The sequence below is a fragment of the Heterodontus francisci genome, unplaced genomic scaffold, assembly GCF_036365525.1.
Source record: "Heterodontus francisci isolate sHetFra1 unplaced genomic scaffold, sHetFra1.hap1 HAP1_SCAFFOLD_1331, whole genome shotgun sequence".
NCBI classification, from domain to species: domain Eukaryota; kingdom Metazoa; phylum Chordata; class Chondrichthyes; order Heterodontiformes; family Heterodontidae; genus Heterodontus; species Heterodontus francisci.
The window spans coordinates 83,911-92,303 of record NW_027140143.1 but is presented as its reverse complement, the minus strand read 5'-3'; positions in this window follow the sequence as shown (position 1 = coordinate 92,303).

Genomic DNA, 8,393 nt, shown 5'->3' with positions numbered 1-8,393 from the left:
TTCCAGTGGGATGGGGTGTTTAAATACACTGAACTCTCTCTGTCTCTCTCTCTGCTCAGTGAGGACCTGTTCCAGTGGGATGGGGTGTTTAAATACACTGAACTCTCTCTGTCTCTCTCCCTGCTCAGTGAGGACCTGTTCCAGTGGGATGGGGTGTTTAAATACACTGAACTCTCTCTGTCTCTCTCTCTGCTCAGTGAGGACCTGTTCCAGTGGGATGGGGTGTTTAAATACACTGAACTCTCTCTGTCTCTCTCTCTGCTCAGTGAGGACCTGTTCCAGTGGGATGGGGTGTTTAAATACACTGAACTCTCTCTGTCTCTCTCTCTCTGCTCAGTGAGGACCTGTTCCAGTGGGATGGGGTGTTTAAATACACTGAACTCTCTCTGTCTCTCTCTCTCTGCTCAGTGAGGACCTGTTCCAGTGGGATGGGGTGTTTAAATACACTGAACTCTCTCTGTCTCTCTCTCTGCTCAGTGAGGACCTGTTCCAGTGGGATGGGGTGTTTAAATACACTGAACTCTCTCTGTCTCTCTCTCTGCTCAGTGAGGACCTGTTCCAGTGGGATGGGGTGTTTAAATACACTGAACTCTCTCTGTCTCTCTCTCCTGCTCAGTGAGGACCTGTTCCAGTGGGATGGGGTGTTTAAATACACTGAACTCTCTCTGTCTCTCTCTCTGCTCAGTGAGGACCTGTTCCAGTGGGATGGGGTGTTTAAATACACTGAACTCTCTCTGTCTCTCTCTCTGCTCAGTGAGGACCTGTTCCAGTGGGATGGGGTGTTTAAATACACTGAACTCTCTCTGTCTCTCTCTCTGCTCAGTGAGGACCTGTTCCAGTGGGATGGGGTGTTTAAATACACTGAACTCTCTCTGTCTCTCTCTCTGCTCAGTGAGGACCTGTTCCAGTGGGATGGGGTGTTTAAATACACTGAACTCTCTCTGTCTCTCTCTCTCTGCTCAGTGAGGACCTGTTCCAGTGGGATGGGGTGTTTAAATACACTGAACTCTCTCTGTCTCTCTCTCTGTGCTCAGTGAGGACCTGTTCCAGTGGGATGGGGTGTTTAAATACACTGAACTCTCTCTGTCTCTCTCTCTCTGCTCAGTGAGGGACCTGTTCCAGTGGGATGGGGTGTTTAAATACACTGAACTCTCTCTGTCTCTCTCTCTCTGCTCAGTGAGGACCTGTTCCAGTGGGATGGGGTGTTTAAATACACTGAACTCTCTCTGTCTCTCTCTCTCTGCTCAGTGAGGACCTGTTCCAGTGGGATGGGGTGTTTAAATACACTGAACTCTCTCTGTCTCTCTCTCTGTGCTCAGTGAGGACCTGTTCCAGTGGGATGGGGTGTTTAAATACACTGAACTCTCTCTGTCTCTCTCTCTCTGCTCAGTGAGGACCTGTTCCAGTGGGATGGGGTGTTTAAATACACTGAACTCTCTCTCTCCTCTCTCTCTCTGCTCAGTGAGGACCTGTTCCAGTGGGATGGGGTGTTTAAATACACTGAACTCTCTCTGTCTCTCTCTCTGCTCAGTGAGGACCTGTTCCAGTGGGATGGGGTGTTTAAATACACTGAACTCTCTCTGTCTCTCTCTCTCTGCTCAGTGAGGACCTGTTCCAGTGGGATGGGGTGTTTAAATACACTGAACTCTCTCTGCCTCTCTCTCTCTGCTCAGTGAGGACCTGTTCCAGTGGGATGGGGTGTTTAAATACACTGAACTCTCTCTGTCTCTCTCTCTCTGCTCAGTGAGGACCTGTTCCAGTGGGATGGGGTGTTTAAATACACTGAACTCTCTCTGTCTCTCTCTCTGTGCTCAGTGAGGACCTGTTCCAGTGGGATGGGGTGTTTAAATACACTGAACTCTCTCTGTCTCTCTCTCTGTGCTCAGTGAGGACCTGTTCCAGTGGGATGGGGTGTTTAAATACACTGAACTCTCTCTGTCTCTCTCTCTGTGCTCAGTGAGGACCTGTTCCAGTGGGATGGGGTGTTTAAATACACTGAACTCTCTCTGTCTCTCTCTCTCTGCTCAGTGAGGACCTGTTCCAGTGGGATGGGGTGTTTAAATACACTGAACTCTCTCTCCTCTCTCTCTCTGCTCAGTGAGGACCTGTTCCAGTGGGATGGGGTGTTTAAATACACTGAACTCTCTCTGTCTCTCTCTCTGTGCTCAGTGAGGGACCTGTTCCAGTGGGATGGGGTGTTTAAATACACTGAACTCTCTCTGTCTCTCTCTCTCTGCTCAGTGAGGGACCTGTTCCAGTGGGATGGGGTGTTTAAATACACTGAACTCTCTCTGTCTCTCTCTCTGCTCAGTGAGGACCTGTTCCAGTGGGATGGGGTGTTTAAATACACTGAACTCTCTCTGTCTCTCTCTCTGTGCTCAGTGAGGACCTGTTCCAGTGGGATGGGGTGTTTAAATACACTGAACTCTCTCTGTCTCTCTCTCTCTGCTCAGTGAGGACCTGTTCCAGTGGGATGGGGTGTTTAAATACACTGAACTCTCTCTGTCTCTCTCTCTGTGCTCAGTGAGGACCTGTTCCAGTGGGATGGGGTGTTTAAATACACTGAACTCTCTCTGTCTCTCTCTCTCTGCTCAGTGAGGACCTGTTCCAGTGGGATGGGGTGTTTAAATACACTGAACTCTCTCTGTCTCTCTCTCTCTGCTCAGTGAGGACCTGTTCCAGTGGGATGGGGTGTTTAAATACACTGAACTCTCTCTGTCTCTCTCTCTCTGCTCAGTGAGGACCTGTTCCAGTGGGATGGGGTGTTTAAATACACTGAACTCTCTCTGTCTCTCTCTGTGCTCAGTGAGGGACCTGTTCCAGTGGGATGGGGTGTTTAAATACACTGAACTCTCTCTGTCTCTCTCTCTGCTCAGTGAGGACCTGTTCCAGTGGGATGGGGTGTTTAAATACACTGAACTCTCTCTGTCTCTCTCTCTGCTCAGTGAGGGACCTGTTCCAGTGGGATGGGGTGTTTAAATACACTGAACTCTCTCTGTCTCTCTCTCTCTTGCTCAGTGAGGACCTGTTCCAGTGGGATGGGGTGTTTAAATACACTGAACTCTCTCTGTCTCTCTCTCTGCTCAGTGAGGACCTGTTCCAGTGGGATGGGGTGTTTAAATACACTGAACTCTCTCTGTCTCTCTCTCTCTTGCTCAGTGAGGACCTGTTCCAGTGGATGGGGTGTTTAAATACACTGAACTCTCTCTGTCTCTCTCTCTCTGCTCAGTGAGGACCTGTTCCAGTGGATGGGGTGTTTAAATACACTGAACTCTCTCTGTCTCTCTCTCTAGCTCAGTGAGGGACCTGTTCCAGTGGGATGGGGTGTTTAAATACACTGAACTCTCTCTGTCTCTCTCTCTCTGCTCAGTGAGGACCTGTTCCAGTGGGATGGGGTGTTTAAATACACTGAACTCTCTCTGTCTCTCTCTCTGCTCAGTGAGGACCTGTTCCAGTGGGATGGGGTGTTTAAATACACTGAACTCTCTCTGTCTCTCTCTGTGCTCAGTGAGGACCTGTTCCAGTGGGATGGGTGTTTAAATACACTGAACTCTCTCGTCCTCTCTCTCTCTGCTCAGTGAGGACCTGTTCCAGTGGATGGGGTGTTTAAATACACTGAACTCTCTCTGTCTCTCTCTCTCTGCTCAGTGAGGACCTGTTCCAGTGGGATGGGGTGTTTAAATACACTGAACTCTCTCTGTCTCTCTCTCTGCTCAGTGAGGACCTGTTCCAGTGGGATGGGGTGTTTAAATACACTGAACTCTCTCTGTCTCTCTCTCGTGCTCAGTGAGGACCTGTTCCAGTGGGATGGGGTGTTTAAATACACTGAACTCTCTCTGTCTCTCTCTCTGTGCTCAGTGAGGGACCTGTTCCAGTGGGATGGGGTGTTTAAATACACTGAACTCTCTCTGTCTCTCTCTCTCTGCTCAGTGGGGACCTGTTCCAGTGGGATGGGGTGTTTAAATACACTGAACTCTCTCTGCCTCTCTCTCTGTGCTCAGTGAGGGACCTGTTCCAGTGGGATGGGTGTTTAAATACACTGAACTCTCTCTGTCTCTCTCTCTGTGCTCAGTGAGGGACCTGTTCCAGTGGGATGGGGTGTTTAAATACACTGAACTCTCTCTGTCTCTCTCTCTCTGTGCTCAGTGAGGACCTGTTCCAGTGGGATGGGGTGTTTAAATACACTGAACTCTCTCTGTCTCTCTCTCTGTGCTCAGTGAGGACCTGTTCCAGTGGGATGGGGTGTTTAAATACACTGAACTCTCTCTGTCTCTCTCTCTGTGCTCAGTGAGGACCTGTTCCAGTGGGATGGGGTGTTTAAATACACTGAACTCTCTCTGTCTCTCTCTCTCTGCTCAGTGAGGACCTGTTCCAGTGGGATGGGGTGTTTAAATACACTGAACTCTCTCTGTCTCTCTCTCTGCTCAGTGAGGACCTGTTCCAGTGGGATGGGGTGTTTAAATACACTGAACTCTCTCTGTCTCTCTCTCTGCTCAGTGAGGACCTGTTCCAGTGGGATGGGGTGTTTAAATACACTGAACTCTCTCTGTCTCTCTCTCTCTGCTCAGTGAGGACCTGTTCCAGTGGGATGGGGTGTTTAAATACACTGAACTCTCTCTGTCTCTCTCTCTCTGCTCAGTGAGGACCTGTTCCAGTGGGATGGGGTGTTTAAATACACTGAACTCTCTCTGTCTCTCTCTCTGCTCAGTGAGGACCTGTTCCAGTGGGATGGGGTGTTTAAATACACTGAACTCTCTCTGTCTCTCTCTCTGCTCAGTGAGGACCTGTTCCAGTGGGATGGGGTGTTTAAATACACTGAACTCTCTCTGTCTCTCTCTCTGTGCTCAGTGAGGGACCTGTTCCAGTGGGATGGGGTGTTTAAATACACTGAACTCTCTCTGTCTCTCTCTCTCTGCTCAGTGAGGACCTGTTCCAGTGGGATGGGGTGTTTAAATACACTGAACTCTCTCTGTCTCTCTCTCTGCTCAGTGAGGACCTGTTCCAGTGGGATGGGATGTTTAAATACACTGAACTCTCTCTGTCTCTCTCTCTGTGCTCAGTGAGGACCTGTTCCAGTGGGATGGGGTGTTTAAATACACTGAACTCTCTCTGTCTCTCTCTCTGCTCAGTGAGGACCTGTTCCAGTGGGATGGGGTGTTTAAATACACTGAACTCTCTCTGTCTCTCTCTCTGCTCAGTGAGGACCTGTTCCAGTGGGATGGGGTGTTTAAATACACTGAACTCTCTCTGTCTCTCTCTCTGTGCTCAGTGAGGACCTGTTCCAGTGGGATGGGGTGTTTAAATACACTGAACTCTCTCTGTCTCTCTCTCTGTGCTCAGTGAGGACCTGTTCCAGTGGGATGGGGTGTTTAAATACACCTGAACTCTCTCTGCCTCTCTCTCTGTGCTCAGTGAGGACCTGTTCCAGTGGGATGGGGTGTTTAAATACACTGAACTCTCTCTGTCTCTCTCTCTGTGCTCAGTGAGGACCTGTTCCAGTGGGATGGGGTGTTTAAATACACTGAACTCTCTCTGTCTCTCTCTCTGCTCAGTGAGGACCTGTTCCAGTGGGATGGGGTGTTTAAATACACTGAACTCTCTCTGTCTCTCTCTCTGTGCTCAGTGAGGACCTGTTCCAGTGGGATGGGTGTTTAAATACACTGAACTCTCTCTGTCTCTCTCTCTGCTCAGTGAGGGACCTGTTCCAGTGGGATGGGGTGTTTAAATACACTGAACTCTCTCTGCCTCTCTCTCTGTGCTCAGTGGGATCGGGGTGTTTAAATACACTGAACTCTCTCTGCCTCTCTCTCTGTGCTCAGTGAGGACCTGTTCCAGTGGGATGGGGTGTTTAAATACACTGAACTCTCTCTGTCTCTCTCTCTGTGCTCAGTGAGGACCTGTTCCAGTGGGATGGGGTGTTTAAATACACTGAACTCTCTCTGTCTCTCTCTCTGCTCAGTGAGGACCTGTTCCAGTGGGATGGGGTGTTTAAATACACTGAACTCTCTCTGTCTCTCTCTCTGCTCAGTGAGGACCTGTTCCAGTGGGATGGGGTGTTTAAATACACTGAACTCTCTCTGTCTCTCTCTCTGTGCTCAGTGAGGACCTGTTCCAGTGGGATGGGGTGTTTAAATACACTGAACTCTCTCTGTCTCTCTCTCTGCTCAGTGAGGACCTGTTCCAGTGGGATGGGGTGTTTAAATACACTGAACTCTCTCTGTCTCTCTCTCTCTGCTCAGTGAGGACCTGTTCCAGTGGGATGGGGTGTTTAAATACACTGAACTCTCTCTGTCTCTCTCTCTGCTCAGTGAGGACCTGTTCCAGTGGGATGGGGTGTTTAAATACACTGAACTCTCTCTGTCTCTCTCTCTGTGCTCAGTGAGGACCTGTTCCAGTGGGATGGGGTGTTTAAATACACTGAACTCTCTCTGCTCTCTCTCTCTGCTCAGTGAGGGACCTGTTCCAGTGGGATGGGGTGTTTAAATACACTGAACTCTCTCTGTCTCTCTCTCTCTGCTCAGTGAGGACCTGTTCCAGTGGGATGGGGTGTTTAAATACACTGAACTCTCTCTGTCTCTCTCTCTGCTCAGTGAGGGACCTGTTCCAGTGGGATGGGGTGTTTAAATACACTGAACTCTCTCTGTCTCTCTCTCTGCTCAGTGAGGACCTGTTCCAGTGGGATGGGGTGTTTAAATACACTGAACTCTCTCTGTCTCTCTCTCGTGCTCAGTGAGGACCTGTTCCAGTGGGATGGGGTGTTTAAATACACTGAACTCTCTCTGTCTCTCTCTCTGTGCTCAGTGAGGACCTGTTCCAGTGGGATGGGGTGTTTAAATACACTGAACTCTCTCTGCCTCTCTCTCTGCTCAGTGAGGACCTGTTCCAGTGGGATGGGGTGTTTAAATACACTGAACTCTCTCTGTCTCTCTCTCTGTGCTCAGTGAGGACCTGTTCCAGTGGGATGGGGTGTTTAAATACACTGAACTCTCTCTGTCTCTCTCTCTGTGCTCAGTGAGGACCTGTTCCAGTGGGATGGGGTGTTTAAATACACTGAACTCTCTCTGTCTCTCTCTCTGTGCTCAGTGAGGGACCTGTTCCAGTGGGATGGGGTGTTTAAATACACTGAACTCTCTCTGTCTCTCTCTCTGTGCTCAGTGAGGACCTGTTCCAGTGGGATGGGGTGTTTAAATACACTGAACTCTCTCTGTCTCTCTCTCTCTGCTCAGTGAGGACCTGTTCCAGTGGGATGGGGTGTTTAAATACACTGAACTCTCTCTGTCTCTCTCTCTGGCTCAGTGAGGACCTGTTCCAGTGGGATGGGGTGTTTAAATACACTGAACTCTCTCTGTCTCTCTCTCTGTGCTCAGTGAGGACCTGTTCCAGTGGGATGGGGTGTTTAAATACACTGAACTCTCTCTGTCTCTCTCTCTGTGCTCAGTGAGGACCTGTTCCAGTGGGATGGGGTGTTTAAATACACTGAACTCTCTCTGTCTCTCTCTCTGTGCTCAGTGAGGACCTGTTCCAGTGGGATGGGGTGTTTAAATACACTGAACTCTCTCTGTCTCTCTCTCTGTGCTCAGTGAGGGACCTGTTCCAGTGGGATGGGGTGTTTAAATACACTGAACTCTCTCTGTCTCTCTCTCTCTGCTCAGTGAGGACCTGTTCCAGTGGGATGGGGTGTTTAAATACACTGAACTCTCTCTGCTCTCTCTCTCTGCTCAGTGAGGACCTGTTCCAGTGGGATGGGGTGTTTAAATACACTGAACTCTCTCTGCCTCTCTCTCTGCTCAGTGAGGACCTGTTCCAGTGGGATGGGGTGTTTAAATACACTGAACTCTCTCTGTCTCTCTCTCTGTGCTCAGTGAGGACCTGTTCCAGTGGGATGGGGTGTTTAAATACACTGAACTCTCTCTGTCTCTCTCTCTCTGCTCAGTGAGGACCTGTTCCAGTGGGATGGGGTGTTTAAATACACTGAACTCTCTCTGTCTCTCTCTCTGCTCAGTGAGGACCTGTTCCAGTGGGATGGGGTGTTTAAATACACTGAACTCTCTCTGTCTCTCTCTCTGTGCTCAGTGAGGACCTGTTCCAGTGGGATGGGGTGTTTAAATACACTGAACTCTCTCTGTCTCTCTCTCTGTGCTCAGTGAGGACCTGTTCCAGTGGGATGGGGTGTTTAAATACACTGAACTCTCTCTGTCTCTCTCTCTCTGCTCAGTGAGGACCTGTTCCAGTGGGATGGGGTGTTTAAATACACTGAACTCTCTCTGTCTCTCTCTCTCTGCTCAGTGAGGACCTGTTCCAGTGGGATGGGGTGTTTAAATACACTGAACTCTCTCTGTCTCTCTCTCTGCTCAGTGAGGACCTGTTCCAGTGGGATGGGGTGTTTAAATACA